The 26,405-nt window shown below is 39.9% G+C and overlaps 1 pseudogene; it reads left to right on the plus strand.

The window, feature by feature from the left end:
• The first annotated feature begins 8,526 nt into the window (after positions 1-8,526).
• Positions 8,527-18,945, plus strand: LOC103013893 (LLGL scribble cell polarity complex component 2-like; annotated as a pseudogene).
• Positions 18,946-26,405: the final 7,460 nt, after the last annotated feature.

Below are 26,405 nucleotides of genomic sequence, written 5' to 3' on the forward strand. Positions count from 1 at the left end.
TTTTTTTGAGGCTTATCCGTGTTGTAGCATGTAGCACTCCTTCTTATGGCCGAATAATATTCCATTGTTTATCTTGTCATCTGGTAATGAACGTTCGGGTTGTTTCCACCTTTTGGCTTTTGTGAATAGTGCTGTGAACGTTTGTATACCAGTATTTTTTTGAATAGTTTTCAATTTCGGGGGTATATACCTAGGAGTTGAATTGCTAGGTCATATAATAATATGTTTAACTTTTTGTGGAACTGCCAAACTGTTTTCCACAGCAGCTGAACTATTAAACATTCCTACCAGCAGTGTACAAGAATTGCAATATCTCCACATCCTCAATAACACTTGTTATTTTCCGGGTTTTTTAAAAATTTATTTATTTATTTTATTATTTATTTTTGGCTGTGTTGGGTCTTTGTTTCTGTGCGAGGGCTTTCTCTAGTTGCGGCAAGTGGGGGTCACTCTTCATCGCGGTGCGCGGGCCTCTCACTGTCGCGGCCTCTCTTGTTGCAGGGCACAGGCTCCAGACGCGCAGGCTCAGCAGTTGTGGCTCACGGGCCCAGTTGCTCCGCGGCATGTGGGATCTTCCCAGACCAGGGCTCGAACCCGTGTCCCCTGCATTGGCAGACAGATTCTCAACCACTGCGCCACCAGGGAAGCCCCCGTTGTTCTTTTGTTTTGTTTTTTTTTTGGTTTTTTTTAGAAGCCGTCCTAGTGGGTATGAAGTGGTAACTCATTGTGGGTTTGATTTACATTTCCTTAATGACTACAGATGTTGAGTATCTTTTCATGTGTTTATTGGTCATTTGTATATTTTCTTAGGAGAAATGTCTCTCCAAGTCCTTTGCCCATTTTAAAACTGGGTTGCTTTTCTTTTTGCTGTTAAGTTGCATGAAATCTTTGTATATTATAGATACTAGATCGTTGTCAAATATATGATTTATAAATATTTTCTTTCATTCTATCTGCTGTCATTTCACTTTACTGATAGTGTCTTTTTAAAAAAAAAAATATATATATATATTTATTTATTTGGTCGTGCCAGGTCTTAATTGCTGCAGGGGGGCTTCTTAGTTGTAGCAGTCCCCTTAGTTGCAGCAGGCAGGCTCCTTACTTGCGGCACATGGGCTCTTTAGTTGTGTCATGCAAACTCTTAGTTGAGGCATGCATGTAGGATCTAGTTCCCTGACCAGTGATCGAACCCAGGCCCCCGGCATTGGGAGCACGGAGTCTTATCCACTGCACCACCAGGGAAGTCCCGAGAGTGTCCTTTTATGCACAAAAGATTTTAGTTTTGAAGAAGTCTAATTAATTTTGTTTTTTTTGTTTGTTGCTTATGCTTTTGGTGTCATATCCAAGACTCCATTACCAAATCCAAGGTCATAAAGATTTACCTCTATGTTTTCTTTTTTTTAACTTTGTACTTTATATTGGAGTAGAGTTGATTAACAATGTTGTGTTAGTTTCAGGTGTATAGCAAAGTGATTCAGTTATACATATACATGTATCTATTCTTTTTCAAATTCTTTTCCTGTTTAGGTTGTTACATAGTATTGAGCAGAGTTCCCTTTGCTATACAGTAGGTCCTTGTTGAAGATTTACCTCTATGTTTTCTTCCATGACCTTTAGAGTTTTATAGCTCACACTTAAGTCTTTGATGCATTTTGATGTATTCTTTTGCATATGGTGTAAGGTAGGGTTGTACCTTCCCTTGCAAGTGGACCTCCAGTTGTCCTATCACCATTTGTTAATGAGACTCTTCTTTGTTAATTGAATGGTTTGGGATTCTTGTCAAAAATCAATTGAGTATAGATGTATTGGTTTATTTCTGGATTCTCAATCGTATTCCACTGAGATATATGTGTATTTTTAATGTCTGTTCCACACTGCTTTGATTACTGTAGCTTTGCAGTATGTTTTGAAATTGGGAAGTGTATTCCATTTCTGTTCTTCTTTTCAAAATAATATTGACCTGTTTCAAGTTTGTATCTGGGTTCCTTTGCAATTCCATGTAAGTTTCTGGATCAGCTTTTTCATTTGTACCAAAGAAAAGGCCATTGGGATTTTCATTAGGATTGCACTGGATATGTAGATTACTTTAGGTACTTTTGCCATCTTGACACTATTAAGTCTTCTAATTCATGAACACAGGATGTCTTTCCATTCATTTAGGTCTTCTTTAATTCAACAATGTTTTGTAGTTTTCAGTGTACAAGTATTGCACCTATTTGGTTAAATTTATTTCTAAGTATTTTACTCTTTTTGATGCTACTGAAAATTGAATTTTCTCAGATTCCTATCTGGATTGTTCATTGCTAGTGTTTAGAAATACAACTAATTTTCATGTGTTTATCTTTTATCCTGCAGTTTCACTGAATTTGTTTATTAGCCCTAATAGTTTTTTGTGGATTCTTTATGATTTCCTATATAAGATCATGTCATCTGCAAAGAGGGGTGGTTTTACTTGTTTCTTTCTAATTTGGATGCCTCTTGTTTCTTTTTTTTCTTAATATTTATTTATTTATTTATTTAGGCTGCACCAGGTCCCAGTTGTGGCACGTGGGCTCCTTAGTTGTGGCATGTGGACTTCTTAGTTGTGGCATGTGGGATCTAGTTCCCTGACCAGGGATCAAACCCAGGCCCCCTGCATTGGGAGTGCAGAGTCTTACTCACTGGACCACCAGGGTGCCTCTTATTTCTTTTTTCTTGCCTTATTGCTCAAGTTAGAACTTTCAGGACAATGCTGCTTACACAATTTTGAATAGATGAAGCAAAAGCAGGCATTCTTTTTGTTGTTGTTGTTGTTCCTGATCTTAGGGGGAAATCTTTCAGTCTTTCACTATTGATGTTAGTTGTAGTTTTTTTTTTTTTTCATAAATGCCCTTAATCAGATTGAGGGAGTTCTCTTTATTCCCAGTTTGTTGAATGTTTTTATCATGAAAAAGTGTTGGATTTTGTCAAATTATTCTTCTGCATCAGTTGAGATGATCACGTTTTTCCTTCATTCTATTGATATTGTATATTACTTTGATTGATTTTTATATGTTGAATCCCTCTTGAGGTAAATATCATTTACTCATGGTGTGTAATTCTTTTAACATTTTGCTGGATTCGGTTTGCAAGGATTTTATTGAGGATTTTTTGCATCTATATTCATAAGGGATATTGGTCTGAAAATTTCTTTTCTTATGATGTCTCTGGTTTTGGCATCAGGTAATGTTGGCCCCATCAAATAAGTTAAGAAGTGTTCAGTGCTTTTCTATTCTTAGAAGAGTTTGAAAAGGATTAGTGTTAATTGTTCCTTAAAAGTTTGATGCAGTTCACTAGTGAAGCCATCTTATCTGGTCCTGGACTTTTCTTTGTCAGAAGGGTTTTTGTTTGTTTGTTTTGTTTTTTAAACTACTGATGGTGGTCTGTGTGTTTCTAGGAATTTGCCCATTTAATCTAGATTACCTAACTTGTTAGTGTACACTGTTCAGAGTTTTCTCTCATAATCCTTTTTATTCCCTTAAATTCGCTAGTAATGTCCCCATTATGTTGTGTTTAAGTCATCTTTTTCTTGATTGAGGAGTCACTTGGATGCTGCAAACGTTCAGCTATTTCCCAGAATTCCCACAAAGTCAATTCTGACACTTATCTTTTTGGGGTTTCTGTGTAGGGACGGGCCCGTGCAGCTTCCTATTCTGCCATTTCCATTGACGTCCCTTCTAATTTTTGTTTTGTTTTGCTTTCGAGCAGAATGGCAAAATGCCTCTGATGTGCCAAGTTCCTTCCTCCATACATCCTCTGTGACTGGGACGCAAGTCTTCCATGCCCCGCCTTCCCACCCTCTGGGTTACCTGTCCCCCACCACTTCTCTGAAGCCCCCTCTAACTCTAACAGTCAGCTACTCCCCTCCAAAATTTCTCCACCGCCCCCCTTTCTCTTTTTTGCACTGTTAAGAGCTGGCCCTTCTTTCCTCAACTTTCTTGCACGCACGCACGCACGCACACCCTGCTTTTCTCCTTTGGAGATTCCTCACACGTAGTAATTCCCCAGCCGCTTGCCAGCAGGCTGGAGCGCCTCGGGGGCAGCACGGACGCTCACTTGTAAGCCCCAAGGGCCTCCGGCCAACCAGAGCTCCTCCCGAACCTGCGCTCGCAGAGCAGAGCGTGCACGTGCGCGTCTCCCGAGCACGCAAAGCGCCGGCCCGGCCGGCCGCTTGCGCCGCCGGAGCGACGTGGAAGTGAAACGCGCGGGGTTGGGTCGGGGCCACCCGAGAGCGGGCCGAGAAACTCGGCGGCTTTCTCTGGTTTAAAAAACAAACAAAGAAAAGAGAGAGCGAGGAGGGTGAGAGAAAGGGAGCGAGAAAGAGGAAAGAGGGAGCGGTTCTAAGCTAGACGGCTGGGGCCCTGAGGCCGGAGAGGAGGCTGCGGGACCGCAGCTCGGCTCGGAGGCCGGAGGCCGGGGCTTTCCCGTAATAACGGACGAAACTTCGGAGCCAATCAGCCGTGGAGGAAAGAAAAAAAGGTACTGCCGGACTGAGGCATTTTTCTAGCTTCAGTGGGGAGCGCGCCGGGTGCAGCGACCTGGGAGCCCGAGGCCCCAGAGAGTAGCCCGGGATTTGGCCGCGTCTCCCAGGTGCCCGCGTAGGCCGGGCGGCCTGCGAGAAAGGAAGCACCTCCTCCCAGAACTCACGTACCGGATTGAAGCAATAACGTTCGCGCAATAAGCAAACATACCTATTTTAAAGTGAATATTATTATTCCATTTTTTTCCTATTTGAACTTTTCTTTGAGTGAACTGTCTTACAATAATTTAGTCTGTTTTCTGAAATCTCAATTGTCTTTTTCTTTAAATAGCTGAGTAAATCATCGGGTGTTGCCCCAGTTCTGTCTGTAGACGGCTTGCTCTTAGAGAATTGTTTCTCTTGAGGGATCGCAGCCAAGGAGCAAGTCTGCATTTACATTTTCTGCCTATGGACTGCTACCTGAAATTATTTAAGTTATCTCCTCTGTTTATTAATATCTTTAAGGTATTTATGAGCAAACAGAATAATCATTCCCTAATCTCTTGTCTCCATTCAGGTGGATAATGGAGCTCCCCCCGACCCTGTTTGCACTCCAGTTTACTAGGAAAAGATATGTGAGAGCTGAGGGGGAAGAATGTGAGGAGTTCTTTCTCCGTAAGTAATCTTATTCATTAATTGACTCAAGAGATAATTATTGAGCACCTCTTGTATGCCAGGCACTGTGCCAGGCAGTAGGACTACAGGACTCACCATCTCTAAGGAAAGATAAAAACAAAACAGAAAGTACTGGTATTGTTCATGAATCTACCAATGTTCTCTTCTAGTTACCTTCTGAGAAAATCTTTCCCCTCATACAAAGACAAATTTCTTAATGGACTGAAATCACATCTATTTTCCAACCAAGCCAAATAGCTTTGATTTGGTAAAGATTGCCAGAAAGATTTTTGTGATGAATAAGAGAACAAATCAACATGTTATCTCTACCCAGAAGAAGCTAGTGATAGTATTTTTTCTTTTTTCTTTTTTTTTTTAAATATAAATTTATTTTATTTATTTTTGGCTGCGTTGGGTCTTCGTTGCTGTGCGCGGGCTTTCTTTAGTTGCAGTGAGCGGGGGCTACCCTTCATCACAGTGCGCGGGCCTCTCACTATCACGGCCTCTCTTGTTGCGGAGCACAGGCTCCAGACGCGCAGGCTCAGTAGTTGTGGCGCACAGGCTTAGTTGCTCCGTGGCATGTGGGATCTTCCCGGACCAGGGCTCGAACCCGTGTCCCCTGCATTGGCAGGCAGATTCTTAACCACTGCGCCACCAGGGAAGCCCAGTATTTTTTCCTAATTGGAGGAGAGAGAGAGAAATAGTGCTCCCCTCACTATAAATCATATAATGAAATGATTTTTGTTGTTGTTGTTGATAATAACTCAGGTGAGAAAACTGTTGTCACAGATGAAATTTGAAGTTAGCAATCCAGGAAATACATCTCAGGATCCTTCTACCTGCTAACCTCTAAGTCACTATTAGTTGCTATATAATTTTAAAGCTATTTTAACATGTAAAAAGTTTTTTTTATCAGTTGCCATATTTTCAAGCTTTGTATAGGAATAGTAAGAACAAATAGATTTGGCCTTAGAAGTCAAGGAGTCTGTCTTTGTAGTTGGGGAACTGGGGAAACTAGTTTGCACAAAGCTAAATAGTAATGAAATAAAGTGTTTTCCTAAGGAAAACACTTGAGGTGAGATTGATGAAAGGGGGGGAGGAAAGAAATGGGGACAGTGTGTTTATTTTTTGCCAGGAAAAGTACCTCAAGTAAATAGTTCTCAGGAGGAGGCAGTAGCTACACCACAGAACCAAAGGTGGAAATTTCTGGAAAGTGCCCTCAGAAAGTGACCTAGGATTGTGAGGGGGTCGATCAGCTTGAAAGGAGTGATATCTTTTAAATAGAAGAGCAGAATTAATAATTTCCATGCCCAGTCCTACATGAAGTAGATCAATCACGTATAAAGTAAAAGAGAGGGGAATAGTTTTCACAGTTTCAGTTGAAAAGTAGTACAGTTGCAGGAAATGGGGGGTTGATGGAACTGCAACTTGCCCCTGGGCAAGGTTGAAGAAACTACCTTTGGGTGCCAAATGCAAATGAAATAGATTTTTTCTTTTCTTTTTTCTGTCTTTTCCCTCTTGTATAAGAAAATGTTACCAAGTGTTGGACGTGGGGTACGAATAAACATTGCTTGGGGAGAGTGAAATTATATAACATCTACAGAGGAAAATTATCAATATCCATGAAAAATTTTAAGGGACATCTATTTTATTCAGCAATTGCTCCTCTAGAAATTATTCTGCAGATACATTTGCACATGTGCAAAATGGCCCGTGTATAACAATAGCCACTGTAGCTTTGTAATAACAAGATATGAGACAATTTCAGTGGCCATAAATGAGGAGGGATTAATTAAATTATGAGGCTTCTCTAAAATTAATCATGTACAGCTATGGTCCAGAATGTAGCAGATCTAGCAAATATGTAATGATTTCCAAGATACATTGTTGAGTGAAATAAGAGAGGTACCAGACAATGTATGTAAAATGCTTCAAATTAAACTTTAGAAATATTTGTATGTGTGCTTGTATGTACGTAGAATATTTCTGGAAAGACACACAAAAAGTTGTTGACTATTGTCTCAAGGGAGGGAAGTAGATGTACTGAATACAATTTACTGCCAGTTTTAAAAACAAGTGTATGAACTATCTAATACAAGTAAAACAAATAACTAATAAAGCAAGTCAAGTACTGGTAGAAGGAAGTTGTTTCTTGAACTGACCACATTCTGTTTTGTAAGAATTCTGCAACTGTCAAAATTGCATTTACAGGAAGAGAAAAAAGAAAACTCCAGGGTAAGTCATTCAGTTAGTCCCTTATCTAAGCCTTAGTTTCCTCATTTGTAAAATGGGTATGAGGGTGACTACTTTGCAGGCTTGTTGTCTGGATTAAACATAAAGAATATAAATTATTATACATGCTAGCACGTGCATGCGCGCGCGCACACACACACACACACACACACACACACACACACACACTTCTGGCTCAGGCTTCCAGTTTCCCCAAAGCAGTTCCCAAAGGAAGACCAAGCGGGGCTTGAAGCAGGAAGAATTTAGGTACAACCAGGGCATTTTCTCACCAGCACAGGATTTACCATTAGCAGTAAGTCCCATCCCTTTGGATTTCATTCACTAAACAAACATTACCTATCAAGTACTGTGCTGGCTGCTTGGATACAGTGATGAGCAAGACAAAACTGTGCTTTAAAAAATATTATGCAGTTTATACATGAATGTGTCTGCATTCAAATGATGTAAAACAAAATTAATGTTCCCCTTTGCTGCTGCTGTTTTCCCCAGAGGTAATTGCTGATATCCTCATAAAGTTGGGGGAAATACTTTATGACTTTGTTTGGTGCATGTTGTTTCCCCCCTTACAATAGCATCACACAATACACACTGTTCTATAACTGTCTAGAATATCAATATGTCTTGGAGATTTTTGCAAAGAATCAGAAAGATTCTCCCTCACTCTTTTAAACTGCTGTAGGTAGCCTATTGTATGGATAAATGTATGATTTAGTTAATCATTCCCCTAATGATGGACACTTAAGTCATTTTCTATTTTTTACTAGTATAAAATGGGCTATTAATGTTTGGTTATATATGTTACAAATGTTCTCTGCCGGCTTGTTGCTTGTATTATTACTTTATATATGGTATTATTTAGCCTACAGAATTTTAAAACTTTGATGGAAGCAAATGTATCAGTTTTTTAAAAAGATGTCTTAACAACTTTGTTGTCTTAAGGCCTTTTACACACCCAAGATTATGAACACATTCTCCTACATTTTCTGTTAATGTTTGACATTGACATATTTTGTTCACCTGGACTTTCACTGTGTGTGAAGTTGTGGTAGGCAATATAATGCCCTTATCCCCAAGATGTCCATGTCCTAATTCCTGGAAACTGTGACTATATTAAATTCAAAATGGAATGGAAAAATGGAATGAAGGTTTCAGATGGAATTAAGGTTGGTAATCAGCAGACCTTGAGATGATGGTATATTAGTTTCCTATTGTTGCTACAAGTTCTGTGGCTTAAAACAACACACATTTATTCTCTTACAGTTCTGGATGTCAGAAAGCCAACATCAGTTTTCACTGGGCTAAAGTCAAAATGTTTTCAGGGCCGATTTTTTTCTGGAGTCTCTGAATGGAAAGTCCCTTTTCTTGTTTTTTTCATCTTCTAGTGACCATTTGTATTCCTTGGTTTGGGGCCCCTTCCTCTATCTTTGAAGCACATCCCTCTAATCTCTGCTTCTGTCATATCTCCTTCACCTCTCTTTCATGAAATCTCCCTCAATCTCTCATAAGAACACTTGCAATTAATTTAGAGTTCACCCACATAATCTAGGATAATCTCCCCTTTTCAAAACCCTTAATTTAATTACATATGCAAAAGTCCCTTTTTCCATATATGGTAGCAATCATAGGTTCCAGGAACTCAGGCTTGGATATCTTTGGAGGACATTATTCACTCTGCCATGTGTATAGAGATTATCCTAGAGTATCCAGATGGTCCCAATGTAATTATAATTCATATAAATGGAAGAGAGAGGCATAACAAAGAACCAGAGAGCTGGCAGTGTGAGAAAGACTTAGTCCGATGGTGATGGCCCTGAAGATGAAAAAAGAGGGCAGTAAGCCAAGGAATGTGGAAGGCCTCTAGAGAGTGGAAAAGGCAAGAAACAAATTATCCTACAGAGCTTCAGAAAGGAACACAGTCCTGTTAACACATTGATTTTAACTCAATGAGACCCATTTTGGAGTTTAATTTTAGTAAGAACACTTGAGATTTATCCTCTTAGTAGTTTTTTAAGTACACAATACAGTATTGTTGACTATAGGGTAGATACAGTGTTGTAGAGCAGATCTCTAGAACTTATTCATCTTGCTTAACTGAAACTTTATGCCTATTGATTAATAATTCACACATCCCCTCTCTCTGGCTCCTGGCAACCACCATTACACATTTTGATTCTATGAATTGGACTATTTTAGGTAGCTGGTATAACTGAAATCGTGCAATATTTGTCTTTCTGTGACTGGTTTATTTCACTTAGCATAATATCTTCAAGGTTCATCCATGTTGCATATTGCAGAGTTTCCTTCTTTTTAAAGGCTAATAATCCATTGTATGTGTATACCACTATGACTCTATTCATCTGTTGATAGACATTCATGGTTTTTCACATCTTGGCTATCGTGACTGGTGCTGTAATGGAGTGTAATGAACATGGGAGATTTCTTTGAGATCCTAGTTTCAGTTCTTTTGGATAAATACCTAGAACTGGGATTGCTTGGTCATATGGTAGTTCTATTTTTATTTTTATTTTTTGGCCATACTGCACAGCATGCGGGATCTTAGTTCCTCGACCAGGGATCAAACCTGTGCCCCCTGCATTAGAAGCGCAGATTCTTAACCACCAGACCACCAGGGAAGTCCCAGTAGTTCTGTTTTTAATTTTTTGAGGAACCTCTATACTGTTAACCATAGTGGCTACACTATTTTGCTTTCCCACCAACAGTGGACAAGGGTTCCAGTTTCTCCACATCCTAACCAACACTTGTGGTCTTTTTTTTTTTTTTTTTTTAAATAATAACCATCCTTACAGGAGTGAGGTGATATTTCATTGTGGCTTTGATTTGATTTGTATTTCCATGATGGTTATAGACTGTGGAGCATTTTTTCATATACCTGATAGCCATTTATATGTCTACTTTGGAGAGATGCCTATTCAAGTCCTTAGCTCATTTTAAAATCAGGTTTTGGTTTTTGGCTGTTGAGTTGTAGGAGTTCCTTACATATTTTGAATATTAACCCCTTATAAGTTATATAGTTTGCAACTATTTTCTCTGAGTCCATAAATTGCCTTTTCACTCTGTTGTTTCTGTTGCTATAAAGGAGCTTTTTAGTTTGATGTAGTCCCAATTGACTGTTTTGCTTTTGTTGCCTGGGTTACTGTTGTCATATACAAAAAAATCATATTCAAGACCAATGAAGCTTTTCCCCAGCATTTTCTTCTAGGAGTTTTACACTTTCATGTCTCTTCTTTAAAAGTTAATCCATTTTGAGTTGATTTCCGTGTATGGTATAAGATAAGGGTACTATTTCATTCTTTAGCATATAGATATTCAGTTTTCCCAACACCAGTTGTTGAAGAGATTATCCTTTCCCCATTGTGTATTCTTGGCACTTTTGTCAAAGATCAGTTGACCATGTATGCATATGTTTATTTCTGGGCTCTCTAGTCTGTTCCGTTGGTCCAAATCTCTGTCTTTATGCCAGTACAGTACTGTTTTGACTATTGTAGCTCTGTAATATATTTTGAAATCAGGAAGTGGAGTACCTCCAGTTTTGCAAGATTGCTTTATCTATTCGGGTTCTTTGGTGTTTCCATATGAGTTTTAGGATTGCTTTTTCTACTTTTGTGAAAAATGCTGTTGGAATTTGGATAGGGGTTACATAGAATCTGTAGATCACTTTGGGTAGTATGGACATTTTAACAATATTAACTCTTCAATCCATGAATATGGGATATCTTTCCATTTGTTTGCGTCTTTATCAACGTCTTATAGTTTTCAGTGCACGGGTCTTTCACATCCTTGTTTATATTTATTCCTAAATATGCTATTTTTTTTATGCTGTTATGAATGATATTTCTTTAATTTTCAGATAGTTCAGTGTTAGCATAGAGAAATACAACTGATTTTTGTATGTTGATTTTGTATCCTGCAAATTTACTGAATTTATTAGTTCTAACAGTTTCTTGGTGGAGTCTTTAAGATTTTCTATATATAAGATATTGTCATTTGCAAACATGGACAGTTTTACTTCTTTCTTTCCAATTTGGATGCCTTTTATTTCTTTTTCTTGCCTAAGTGTTCTAGCTATAATTTCTAGTACTATGTTAAATAGAAGTAGCAAGAGCAGTTATCCTTGTCTGTTACTAATATTAAAGGAAACGCTTTCAATTTTTTACCATTTAGTGTGAGGTTAGCTGTGGGCTTGTCATATATGGCCTTTATTATGTTGAGGTAATTTCCTCATATTCCTTGTTTTTTGAGAGTTTTTATCATAAAAGGGTATTTGAATTTTGTCAAATGCTTTTTGTTCATCTGTTGAGATGATTGTCTAATTTTTATTCTATATTCTGGTATTGTGGTGTATCACATTTATTGATTTGTATATGTTGAACCAACATCCTTGCATCCCAGGGATAAATCCCACTTGGTCATGATCTACAGTCCTTTTAAAAAGCTGTTGAATTTGTTTTGCTAGTATTTTGTTTAGGATTTTGCATTTGTATTCATCTGGGATATTGGCCTGTAGTTTTCTTTTCTTGTAGTGTCTTTTTCTGGCTTTGGTATCAGGATAATGCTGACTTCATAAATGAGTTTGGAAATATATATACTTCTCTTCAAGTTTTTGGAAGAGCTTGAGACAGATTGGCATTAATTCTTTTAAAATGTTTGGTAGAATTCATTAGTGAAGCCATCTGGTCCTGGGCTTTTCTTCCTTGGGAGATTTTTGACTATTGATTCAGCCTTCATACAAGTTATAGGTCTTGTTAGACTATAGTTGAGACTTTTTTTTGCGGGGGGGGCTGTGCCATGCAGCTTGTGGGATCTCAGTTCCCTGACCAGGGATTGATCCCAGGCCACAGCAGTGAAAGCCGGGAATCCTAACCACTAGGCCACCAGGGAACTCCCTAGACTTTGTTTTTCTTTATGATTGGGTCTTGGTAGGTTGTATGTTTCTAGGAATTTATCCATTATTTCTAGGTTATCCAGTTCGTTGGTGTATAATTGTTCATACTGGTCACTTATGATCTTTTTAATTTCTATGGCATCTTTTTTTTTAATTCTTTTTTAAATTAATTAATTAATTTTTTGCTGTGTTGGGTCTTGTTGCTGCACGCGGGCTTTCTCTAGTTGCGGTGCGTGGGCTTCTCATTGTGGTGGCCTCTCTTGTTGCGGAGCATGGCTCTAGGCACACAGGCTTCAGTAGTTGTGGCACGTGGGCTCAGTAGTTGTGGCTCATGGGCTCTAGAGCTCAGGCTCGGTAGTTGTGTCACACGGGATTAGTTGCCCTGCGGCACGTGGGATCTTCCCGGACCAGGGCTCAAACCCACGTCCCCTGCATTGGCAGGTGGATTCTTAACCACTGCACCACTAGGGAAGCCCCTATGGCATCTTTTTAAATGTCTTCTTTTTCATTTTATTTTGTCATCTCTTTTTTTTCTTAGTCTTTCTAAGAGTTTGTCAATTTTATTTACCTTTTCAAAATATCAGCTCTTAGTTTCATTGGTTTTTTTCACTTGTTTTTCTATTTTTGATTTCACTTACTTATGTTCTAATCTTTCTTATTCCCATCTTTTTGATAACTGTAGGCTTAATTTATTCTTTTTCTCGCCTCTTGGGGTGTAAAGTTAGGTTGTTTGAGATTTTTTTTTCTTTTTTAATTAAGCATTTATGACAATAAACTTCCCTCTTAGTACTGCTTTCGTTGGATCTCATATGTTTTGATATGTTGTGTTTTTATTTATCTCAAGGTATTTTCAAATTTCCTTTTAAATCCAATTGTTGTTCAAGATTATTGTTTAATTTCCACACTTGTTAATTTTTCCAGTTTTTTGTCTACTATTGAGTGCTAGTTTCATTCCATTGTGGTCAGAAAAGATATTTGGTATAATTTCAATCTTCTTAAATTTGTTAAGACTTTGTTTTGTGACCTAAATGTGAGCTATCCTGGAGAATGTTCCATGCGCACTTGAGAAGAATGTGTTCTGCTGCTGTTGGGTGGAATGTTCTATACAGTAAGTCCCCTACATACAAACGAGTTCCGTTCTGAGAGCGCATTCATAAGTCCAGTTTGTTCGTAAGTCCAACAAAGTTAGCCTAGGCACCCAGCTAATACAATCGGCTATATAGTACTGTACTGTAATAGGTTTATAATACTTTTCACACATATAATTCATAAACAAAAAATAAAGAAAACATTTTTAATCTTACAGTACAGTACCTTGAAAAGTACAGTGTACAGTACAACAGCTGGCATACAGGGGCTGGCGTTGAGTGAACAGGCAAGAAGAGTTACTGACTGGAGGAGGGAGAGGAGGTGGGAGATGGCAGAGCTGAAGGATCAACAACAATAGGAGACAGAGGGCAAGCTGCAATTTTCAGTCACACCTGACGATGGCACAGGTTCTGGTTCCTTGCTGGATTTAATTCTGTCTACCCTCTTGAAAAAACGAACCAGTGATGTCTGGGTAGTAGCTCTTTTTTTCTCATCATAGATGACATGGTAGCACTGGATTGCATTCTGAACGGTTGCTGCAACCTTCGTGTACTGTTCTACATTCTGGTCCTATGCCTCAAAAACTAACAGTGCCTCCTCAAATAAAGAAAATCCCCTTGCCATTTCCTGCATCGTGAATCTCTTCGGTTCTTCAGTTACTTCTTCTTTCTCTTGTCTCTCTTCGTCCTTGCTCTGGGCCTCCAATTCCATCAGGTCTTCATTAATAATCTCCTCATGTTGCACAGCAAGGAGTTCAATGAAGTCGTCCTCTTGCAGATCTAGCTGAAATAAAGATACTATACTACTGTACTCTGTACAGTACTGTACAGTAAAGTACACAGAAGCACAACTACTTGTAGAGGATGCATGCAAGTGACAATATACGCCAGACAAGTGAACTAACTTACGTGATTGGACATGCGAACACACGTTCCTATCTTTGAAAGTTTGCAACTTGAAGGTTCGTATGTAGGGGACTTACTCTGTATGTCTGTTAGGTCCATTTAGTCTATAGTTTTGTTCAAGTCCTCTGTTTCCTTTTTGATCTTCTGTCTGGATGTTCTATCCATTACTGAGAGTGGAGTCTCTTACTATTATTGTCTTGTCTTGTCTTATATTGTTTATTTCTCCCTTCAAACTGTCAATGTTTGCTCTATATATTTAGGTGCTCTGATGTGTGTAATATATATAATTCTTATATCTTGTTGGTAGATTGGCACTTTTATCAGTATAATGTCCTTCTGTCTCTTATGACAATTTTTGACTTATAATCTATTTTGTGTGATATAAGTATAGCCAACCCTGCTCTATTTTGGTTACTATTTCTGTGGAATGTCTTTTTCCATCCCTTCACTTTCAACCTGTGTGTCCTTTTTAGACAGCATATAGTTGAGTCTTGTTTTTTTAATTCGTTCAGCCACTCTTTGTCTTTTAACTAAAGAGTTTAATATTTTTTCATTTAATGTTAATTACTGACAAAAAAAGATTTACTGTTACCATTGAGTTCACTGTCTTCTGTTAGGTTTTTTGTTTTTTGTTTTTGTTTGTTTTGTTCGTTTGCTTCTTTCTCTGAAAGATCCTTTTATGAATCATGGTGGAATTACCTGTACCAGATATTTTAAATATGCAGAACTTTATAATCATGAGGTGATTTCAGTGAACAAGAAAAGCTTTCCAAAGTGAACTTAGCCAAAATTGTATTTAATCTTCCTTAAATATAGACACATTTTAGTTATTGGGGAGAAAGTCTGTTGAAATATAACAGGAAGTATTCGGATCCCTCTCTACTACTCCTCCGCCCTGCCCCCTGTAGCTTCACATAGCCCAGAATCCATTTACTTTTTTTTTTTTTTAATAAATTTATTTATTTTATTTTTGGCTGCGTTGGGTCTTTGTTGCTGTGCACGGGCTTTCTCTAGTTGCAATGAGCGGGGGCTACTCTTCACTGCAGTGCGCGGGCTTCTCATTGCGGTGGCTTCTCTTGTTTCAGAGTACGGGCTCTAGGCGCGGGCTTCAGTAGTTGTGCACAGGCTTAGTTGCTCCGCGGCATGTGGGATCTTCCCGGACCAGGGCTCGAACTCATGTCCCCTGCATTGGCAGACAGATTCTTAACCACTGCGCCACCAGGGAAGCCCTCCATTTACTTTTGTTCCAATAACCATTATACTTTATATTCTTTTAAAGTGGAAACTTTGAAGTTGTAATAAATGGATTGTATCATACTACTCAGTTTGTTCAATTCAGTAAGCATTCATAGAGCATTAGGCATCCCTCTAGTTTAGGTACCAGAGAGCAGTAGCTTTCAAACATTTTATACCATGAAAAACAACATTTTATACCATGACTCACAGTAACAAGTATCAATATAGTTAACATTGTAACCCACCATGTCATTTGTGTGCACCTATACTCATAACTGAAACAAGTCTCATGAAATAACACTTATTGGTATTATGGGAGATATACTTTGATATTTTCTGTTCTATTTTTTTTCTTTTTAAAAACTTTTTATTGAAGTATAGTTGATTTACAGTGTTAATTTCTGCTATACAGCATTGTGACTCAGTTATAAATATATATAATATTTTTCATATTTTTTCCATTATGGTTTAATCACAGGATATTGAATATAGTTCCCTGTGCTATACAGTAGGACCTTGTTGTTTATCCATCCTGTATATAATAGTTTGCATCTGCTAATCCCAAACTCCCAGTACTTCCCTCCCACATCCCCACTCCCTCTTGCCAACCACAAGTCTGTTCTCTATGTCTGAGTCTCTTTTTGTTCCATAGATATGTTCATTTGTGTCCTGTTTTAGATTCCACATATAAGTGATATAATACGGTATTTGTCTTTCTCTTTCTGACTTACTTCACTTAGTATGATAATCTCTAGGTCCATCCATGTTGCTGCAGATGGCATTATTTCATTTTTTTAATGGTTGAGTAATATTCCATTGTGTGTATATATACATATATACACACATATCACATCTTCTTTATCCATTCATCTGTCGATGGACATTTAGGTTGTTTCCATGTCTTGGCTATTGTACATAGTGCTGCTATGAACATAGTTTCCAGAGGAGGCCCTCCACCAGTGGGTATTTGAGGTGGTGGAGGCTCTGCAGGAATATCCTTGGGACCCCGACCAGATCCTCATTGGCTACAGCTTGGGCCTCATCGTCTTCTGGGACCTGCAGGGCAGCCGCGTGCTCTGTCATTTCCTCAGCAGCTAGCAACTGGAGAATATCTGCTGGCAGCGGGATGGTCATCTGATAGCTGCCATTCTGACAGCAGCTACTGCCAGTGGCCCGTGTCCGGTGATACCCAGCAACCAGAGCCCCTGCACAGCTGTGTGCCTTATGGTCCTTTTCCTTGCAAAGCTATTACCAACATCTTCTGGCTGACCACCAAGCAGGGGTTGCCCTTCACCATCTTTAAGGGTGGCATGCTGTGGGCCGGCTATGGGGACTGCCACTGCATCTCGGTGGCCCACAACAGCCAGCAGACAGCCTCTGACTTCACCTCCCGAGTCATTGACTTTACTCTTCTCGTTGAGATGGACCGTGCGGCTGCCTTTGATGACCCCTACGCTCAGGTGGTGCTGGCTGAGGAGGAGTTGGTGGTGATTGACCTGCAGACGGCCGGTTGGCTGCAGATTTAACCTCCCTACCTGGCCTCCCTGAATTGCTCTGCCATCACCTGCTCCCACCAAGTCTCCAACATCCCCCTGAAGCTGTGGGAGCACATCATCGCTGCTGGCAGCTGGCAGAACACACACTTCTCCACCGTGGAGTGGCCCATAACTCATAGGGCATGAGGACAGCATGGTGAGGTTCTGGGATGCCTCTGGCATGTGCTTGCTGCTGCTCTGCAAACTCAGCACTGTACAGGTGTTCCTCACCAACACAGACCCCAGTGAGAGCCTCACTGCCCAGGGCCAGGATGAGTGGTCCCTGCTCTGCAAGGTGGGCTCCTTCGACCCCCACAGTGACGATCCTCAGCTGGGCATCCAAAAGATTTTCCTCTGCAAATACAGTGGCTACCTGGTTGTGGCCACCATGGCAGGGCAGGTGAGGTTGCTGGAGCTAAGTGACGAGGAGGTGGAGCACTCCGTGGAGCAGGTGGAGGCTGACCTGCTGCAGGACCAGGAAGGCTACCTCTGGAAGGGGCAGGAATGCCTGTGTGCCTGCCCGGGGCCTGTGCGCTTTGAGCCTGGCTTTCAGCCCTTCGTATTGGTGCAGTGCCAGCCCCTGGCTGTGGTCACCTTCTTGGCCCTGCACTCCCAGTGGCACCTCGTGGCCTTCGGCACCAGCCATGGCTTCAGCCTCTTTGACCACCAGCAGTAGCAGCAGGTCTTTGTCAAGTGCACACGCCTCAATGATCAGCTAGCCTTGGAGGGCCCGCTGTCCCACGTGAAGTTCCTAAAGACATCTCTGTGCCAGTCCTTCCGCTGGACACGTCGCAGCCGGGTGTCCAAAAGGTAGCAGTGGCCCACTGGCCCTCCAGGAGATGTGCAGGAGGGGAGCACCAGGGCAGAGCAGACCCACATGCAGAACATGGAGCTGGCACCCGTGCAGTGCAAGATGGAGGCCCATTTGGCAGCAGACACCTTCATGGGCTTAGTCCAGACCCTCTACTTCACTGACATCTACCTGAGGAACAACTCTCGCCTCTGCCCCTTGCTGTGGGCTGGCACCAATGGTAGTACCGTCTATGCCTTTGCCTTGTGCATGACACCCAAGGAGCAGAGAATAGATGAGCTGGTGCGAGCGGAGCAGGCCAGGGAGATCCAGCTGTTGCCTGGTGGGCATCCTGGTGCTGGACGGACACAGTGTGCCCCTTCTCAAGTCCCTGGAAGTGGCCCATGACCTGTCAAAGAGCCTGGACATTCAGGGAAGCCACCAGCTACTCACTGTGTCAGAAGAGCAGTTCAAGGTGTTTCACGCTGCCCAAGATCAGTGCCAGGCTGAAGCTGAAGCTAACCACCCTAGAGGGCTTGCGGGTGCAGTGAGTCACTGCGGCCTGCTTCCGCAGCTGTCGAGCTGAGGACTATAGGGAACATCACCTGGCTGTCCTCACCAACGTGGGTGATGTCCAGGTGGTCTCACTGCCCCTGCTCAAGCCCCAGGTTCACTATAACTACTTCTGCTGGGTGGATGTCAGCAGCATTGCTTTCTGCATCTTCACCAAATATGGCCAAGGTTTCTACCTGATCTCACCCTCCGAATTTGAGCACTTCTCTCTCTCCACCAAGTGGCTGGTTGAGCCCCAGTGTCTGGTGGATTCAGCAGAAACAAAGAACTACAGCCGCCCCCGCAATGGATCGGGCCCTGAGAAGGCCTTGGGTGGAGCCAGGAACTAAGCCAAAGTGATGGAGAGGAGAGGAGAGGAGGTCGGCCCGAGATGGAGCATGCTCTGCTCAGTGACAAGAGGGTCCTGAAGGAGATCCAGAGCACGCTGGAGCGAGACCAAGGGCACTGTGGCAATTGGCCATTCTTAGCAAGTGGGTTACAGCCTCAGCAATGGGGGAGGATGCTCCTGAGTTTCTGTCACTCTATCTCCTTCTGCGGCAGAGTGAGTGGTAGGGGCATCCAGGCTGCATGATGAGCACACACTACTGAGGCCTCTTCCTTGGGTCACCACCCCACCTGGAGAGGCCCATGCACTGGGCCATGCAGGGGCTAGGGGGACCCCCAGTTTCCACCCTGCTGCTGCTCCTGGCCTTGGGAGAGGAGACACCCCAGGTCCTTGGGGCTATCCCTTCCTGGGCCTTGACTATCTTGGTCCTTTTGTCAATGTTGCACAGTTTTTAAACCCCCCACTCCCCCCTTTTTGTTAGTCTTTTAATTAGTTTGTCTTCCTTTTCCTCTCTTGATGTCTTCCTTTGTGTTTTGTTGTTTTTTTGTATAGCTGTGCTTTGATTCCTCTCTTCTGTGTTGTTTCTGTAGGTCCTTCCTTCCTTCCTTCCTTCTTTCATTGGGTCTTCTTTGCTGCGTGCGGGCTTCCTCTAGTTGTGGCGAGCAGTGGCTACTCTTCATTGTGGTGCGTGGGCTTCTCATTGAGGTGGCTTCTCCTGTTGCAGAACATGGGGTCTAGGTGCGCGGGCTTCAGTAGTTGTGGCTCGGAGGCTCTAGAGCACAGGCTCAGTAGTTGAGGCGCAGGGGCTTAGTTGCTCTGCGGCATGTGAGATTTTCTCAGACCAGGGCTCAAACCCGTGTCCCCTGCATTGGCATGAAGATTCTTAACCACTCCGCCACCAGGGAAGTCTGTGTTTTTCTTTTTTATTGTGGTAAAATATACATAACGTGATATTTACCATCTTAACCATTTTTTAGTACAGTTCAGTGGTGTTAAATACATTCACATAACTTTTTCATCATGTAAAACTGAACCTCTGTACCCTTTAAACAATGACTCCCCATTCTCCCCTCCCCTCAGCCCCTGGCAACTACCTTTCTACTTTCTGTCTGTATAATATTGACTGCTCTAAGTACCTCATATAAATGGAATCATACAGTATTTGTCTTTTTGTGACTGGCTTATTTCACTTAGCGTAATGTCCTCAAGGTTCATCCATATTACAGTATATTGCAGAATTTCCTTCAAGACTGAATAATGTTCCATTGTATGTATATACCACATTTTGCTTACTCATCTATCCATGGACACGTGGGTCGCTTTCACATTTTAGCTATTGTGAATAATGGTGCTATGAACATGGGTGTACAGATACCTCTTTGAGACCCTACTTTCCATTCTTTTGGGTATATACTCAGAAGTGAAATTGTTGGAGCATATGGTATTTCTATTTTTAATTTTTTCAAGAACTGCCATGCAATTTTCCACAGCCACTGTGCCAATTTACATTCTTATTGGTAGTGCATAAGGGTTCCAATTTTTCCACATCCTCACTGACATTTGTTTTCTGTTTTTTGATAGTAGCAATCCTAATGGGTATAAGGCTGTAGGTATTTTTTTACATGGTTACGTTGAGGCTTACATACAATATCTTAGAGCTGTAACAGTCTATTTTCAGACTGATAATAACTTAAGTTCAGTCACCTACAAAACCTCTACATTTTAAGTCCCCCACACACTTTATATTATTGTTGTCACATTTTACATCTGTTCATATTTGTACCTTTTAACATTTTAAAATTATAGTTTTTTTAATACTTTTTTCCTTTAACTTTTATACTGGAATTAAAAGTGACTTACTCATCATGATTAAAATATTACAGTATTCAGTATTTGTCTACATGTTTACCTTTAAACAACAAATTTCATATTACCAGCCGAAGGCACCATCTCGACTCTCCTCCACGTGGCTAGATAGTGTTGGACCTGCCAGAGCTCCAACATGAGCAAGAGAGAAGCCAGTCCTTTGAGGAGCCCCATCAGAAAAGCTGGGGAGGGTGAAATAGGTAAAGGGGATTAACTGAATGGTGATGGAGGGAAACTAAATTTTTGGTAGTATGCATGCTGTAGTGTATACAGAATTAGAAATATAATGTTGTACACATGAAACTTATATAATGTTATAAATCAATGTTACCCCAATAAAATAAATTTTAAAATATATCAGTCCATCAATTACAGAAAATGTATTAGAGCAATGCAAGTTGTTAATAATAGGGGGAACTGTGTGTGTGTGGCAGGAAATAGGAGGAAGTATATGAGAACTTGGTAATTTTTGCTTTTTTTCCCATGAACTTAAAACGGTTCTAAAAAATAGTCTATAATTTAAAAAATATTTTAAATTATGAGCATCTGCTACTTTTGTAATCAGCAAAGAATCAGCAAGAAAAGAATACATACTGTTTTTTTGAAAGAGTCAGTATTATGTGTGTTTGGAATTTAGGAATGCGTAAATAGGGAGCTCTGGGACACCACCTTTAGTCATGTACGCAGGGAACTAAGAAATGCCAGTTTCCGGAGAGAGAGACTACATCATTTATGTTTAGTAATCAAAGGCGAATGGTCATGTGGCTCAGAGAAAGAGAGAGAGCCTGAGAGAATGGCTGCTTTTGTTCTGATGGCTTTCTTTTTCCTAGTTTTAGTATCCTTTTAATTAACTTTACTTTTTGCCTAATCTCTAAAGCATCACCCTGCCCCTGAAAATGTCTTTTTTTGAGAATCTTCCCAAAGGGACAAGAAAGCCAGCTTAGTCATCCCCAGCATCTGTAAAATGGAGGCATGAGCTTTATATACGCAGTCATTGTAATAAAACTCCACCATCACGTAAATAGCTGTGGGATCCGCTCCCGCTGAAGTTGATCTATAGTAAAAATGAGGAAGAGTGCCCTGTCTTTAAGGCAACTACAATCTGGTAGGGGAGACAAGGCATGAATTCTTGAGAAGTCTATGCAGGCAACAAGTCACCATCTATAACCAACTGACAGCTGTGTACTACATGCTGAGTAACTGATATAGATGACAGTGCTACATACTTCGAGGAAGGAAATAGCACTCAGTTTTGAGTCATGGTGACAGTACTGAATATGAGGGAGAGCTTTAATCACTAAAACTAAATTTAAGTTATGAGTAAATGATTCTATGCAGCAAACTACACAGAAACATCCACTGCATTTGTCGATTATTGTTTTAATTAATTCTTAGTGAGAAACTGAAACCAACATCAATCTGTCTACAAGTAACTTAGGTATTTTAACATGTTCACTAAGTTCTTGTTCTTTTTATTTTTTTTAATTCTGAAGTCTAACATACATACAGCAAAATGCATAAAATATAAACATTCAGTTTCACAAATAATTACAGAGCAAACACCTGTATTCCAACCAACTAGGTCAAGAGATAGGCTATTTTAAGTTCCACAAGTCTCCAGAATGTCTTTTCTTGATCACAAGCTCTCCCTTTTCCCTAAATGTAACCTCTGTATTGACCTTTGTAATAGTTACTTCCTTGTTTTTCTTTATAGTTTTCCATCTATATATTGATCCCTAAAAATGTTGTTTTATTTCTCCGATTTTTATCTTTATATATATATAGAATCATGCTATATGTATTTTTTGTTTTCCCTTTTGCCCAACATTATGGTTTTTTTGAGATGCATCATGCTGTTTTCACTCTTCAATAGTGTTCCATTGTATGGATATACTAAAATTTATCCTTGCAGAGTCAAGATAGCGTAATAGGAAGATGCAGAATTCGCGTCTCCACACAACTAGGGCACATGCCAGGCACCAGTGGGGGACCACGGACACCTAAGGGGACAGGAGGAACCTCCAGTTACTGGCTTGCAGGATCTTGGTTCGCAGGCTGGAGGTTGGGCCCGAGCTCCTGTGGTGGGAACTCCGAGTCCAAACTGCTGGACTAACAGAGAAACTCAGACCCCAGGGAATATTAATCAGAGTGAGGCATCCCAGAGGTTCTCATCTCAGTACCAAGACCCGACTCTATCCAACTGCCTGCAAACTCCAGTGCTGGGTGTCTCAGGCCAAACAACCAGTAAGACAGGAATACAGCAACACCAGTCACCAAAAAAAAAAAATGACAAAAAAATTGTTACAGATGAAGGAGCAAGGTAAAAACCTACAAGACCAAATAAATGAAGACAAAACAGGCAACCTACCTGAAAAAGAATTCAGAGTAATGATAGTAAGGATGATACAAAATCTCAGAAACAGAATGGAGAAAATACAACAAACATTTAACAAGGATCTAGAAGAACTAAAGAGCAAACAAACAGTGATGACCAACACAGTTACTGAAGTTAAAAATACTCTAGAAGGAAGCAATAGCAGAATAACTGAGGCAGAAGAACAGATAAGTGACCTGGAAGATAAAATAGTGGAAATAACTACCGCAGAGCAGAATAAAGAAAAAAGAATGAAAAGAATTGAGGACAGTCTCAGAGACATCTGGGACAATGTTAAATGCACCAATATTCAAATTATAGGGGTTGCAGAAGAAGAAGAGAAAAAGAAAGGGTCTGAGAAAATATTTGAAGAGATTATAGTCGAAAACTTCCCTAATATGGCAAAGGAAATAGTCAAGTCCAAGAAGCACAGAGAGTACCATACAGGATAAACCCAAAGAGAAACACACCAAGACACATATTAATCAAATTAATAAAAATTAAATACAAAGAAAAAATATTAAAAGCACCATGGGAAAAGCAACAAATAACATGCAAGGGAATCCCCATAAGGTTAACAGCTGATCTTTCAGCAGAAACTCTGCAAGCCAGAAGGGAGTGGCAGGACATATTTAAAGTGATGAAAGGGAAAAACTTACAACCAAGATTACCAAGCAAGGATCTCATTCACATTCGATGGAGAAAATAAAACCTTTACAGATAAGCCAAAGTTAAGAGAATTTAGCACCACCAAACCAGCTTTTCAACAAATGCTAAAGGAACTTATCTAGGCAGGAAACACAAGAGAAGGAAAAGACCTACAAAAACCCAAAACAATTAAGAAAATAGTAATAGGAACATACATATCAATAATTACCTTAAATGTAAATGGATTAAATGCTCCAACCAAAAGACATAGAGGGGCTGAATGGATACAAAAACAAGACCCATATATATGCTGTCTAGAAGAGACCCACTTCAGACCTAGGGACACATACAGACTGAAAGTGAGGGGATGGAAAAAGATATTCCATGCAAACGGAAATCAGAAGAAAGCTGGAGTAGCAATTCTCATATCAGACAAAATAGACTTTAAAGACTATTACAAGAGACAGAGAAGGACACTACATAATGATCAAGGGGTCAATCCAAGAAGAAGATATAACAATTATAAATATTTATGCACCCAACATAGGAGCACCTCAATACATAAGGCTAATGCTAACAGCCATGAAAGGGGAAATCGACAGTAACACAATCATAGTAGGGGACTTTAACACCCCACTTTCACCAATGGACAGATCATCTGAAATGAAAGTAAATAAGGAAACACAAGCTTTAAATGACACATTAAACAAGGTGGACTTAATTGATATTTATAGGGCATTCCATCCAAAAACAACAGACTACACTTTCTTCTCAAGTGCTCATGGAACATTCTCCAGGATAGACCATATCTTGGGTCACAAATCAAGCCTTGGTAAATGTAAGAAAATTGAAATCATATCAAGTATCTTTTCCGACCACAATGCTATGAGACTAGATATCAGTTACAGGAAAAAAACTGTAAAAAATACAAACACATGGAAGCTAAACAATACACTACTAAATAACCAAGAGATCACTGAAGAAATCAAAGAGGAAATCAAAAAATACCTAGAAACAAATGGCAATGAAAACCTGATGACCCAAATCCTATGGGATACAGCAAAAGCAGTTCTAAGAGGGAAGTTTATAGCAATGCAATCCTACCTCAGGAAACAAGAAAAATCTCAAATAAACAACCTAACCTTACACCTAAAGCAATTAGAGAAAGAAGAATAAAAAAACTCCAAAGTTGAAAGAAGGAAAGAAATCATATAGATTAGATCAGAAATAAATGAAAAAGAAATGAAGAAAACAATAGCAAAGATCAATAAAACTAAAAGCTGGTTCTTTGAGAAGATAAACAAAATTGATAAACCATTAGCCAGACTCATCAAGAAAAAAAAGGGGAAGACTCAAATCAATAGAATTAGAAATGAAAAAGGAGAAGTAACAACTGACACTGCAGAAATACAAAGGATCATGAGTGATTACTACAAGCAACCATATGCCAATAAAATGGACAACCTGGAAGAAATGGACAAATTCTTAGAAAAGCACAACCTTCCAAGACTGAACCAGAAAGAAATAGAAAATATAAACAGACCAATCACAAGCACTGAAATTGAAACTGTGATTAAAAACCTTCCAACAAACAAAAGCCCAGGACCAGATGGCTTCACAGGTGAATTCTATCAAACATTTAGAGAAGAGCTAACACCTATCCTTCTCATACTCTTCCAAAATATAGCAGAGGAACACTCCCAAACTCATTCTACGAGGCCACCATCACCCTGATACCAAAACCAGACAAAGATGGCCCAAAGAAAGAAAACTACAGGCCAATATCACTGATGAACATAGATGCAAAAATCCTCAACAAAATACTAGCAAACAGAAGCCAGCAGCACATTAAAAGGGTCATACACTCTGATCAAGTGGGGTTTATCCCAGGAATGCAAGGATTCTTCAATATATGCAAATCAATCAATGTGATACATCATATTAACAAGTTGAAGGATAAAAACCATGTGATAATCTCAATAGATGCAGAAAAATCTTTTGACAGAATTCAGTACCCATTTATGATAAAAACTCTCCAGAAGGTAGGCATAGAGGGAACCTACCTCAACATAATAAAGGCCATATATGACACACCCACAGCCAACATTGTTCTCAATGGTGAAAAACAAAAACCATTTCCACTAAGATCAGGAACAAGACAAGGTTTCTCACTCTCACCACTATTCAACATAGTTTTGGAAATTTTAGCCACAGCAATCAGAATAAAAAGAAATAAAAGGAATCCAAATCAGAAAAGAAGAAGTAAAACTGTCACTGTTTGCAGATGACATGATACTATACATAGAGAATCCTAAAGATGCTACCAGAAAACTACTAGAGCTAATCAATGAATTTGGTAAAGTAGCAGGATACAAAATTAATGCACTGAAATCTCTTGCATTCCTATACACTAATGATGAAAAATCTGAAAGAGAAATTAAGGAAACACTCCCATTTACCATTGCAACAAAACGAGTAAAATACCTAGGAATAAACCTACCTAAGGAGACAAAAGACCTGTCTGCAGAAAACTATAAGACACTGATGAAAGACATTAAAGATGATACAAACAGATGGAGAGATATACCGTGTTCTTGGATTGGAAGAATCAACATTGTGAAAATGACGATACTAACTAAGGCAATCTACAGATTCAGTGCAATCCCTATCAAACTACCAATGGCATTTTTCACAGAACTAGAACAAAAAATTTCACAATTTGTATGGAGACACAAAAGACCCTGAATAGCCAAAGC

This window comes from Balaenoptera acutorostrata, chromosome 6 (assembly GCF_949987535.1).
Source record: "Balaenoptera acutorostrata chromosome 6, mBalAcu1.1, whole genome shotgun sequence".
NCBI classification, from domain to species: Eukaryota; Metazoa; Chordata; class Mammalia; order Artiodactyla; family Balaenopteridae; genus Balaenoptera; species Balaenoptera acutorostrata.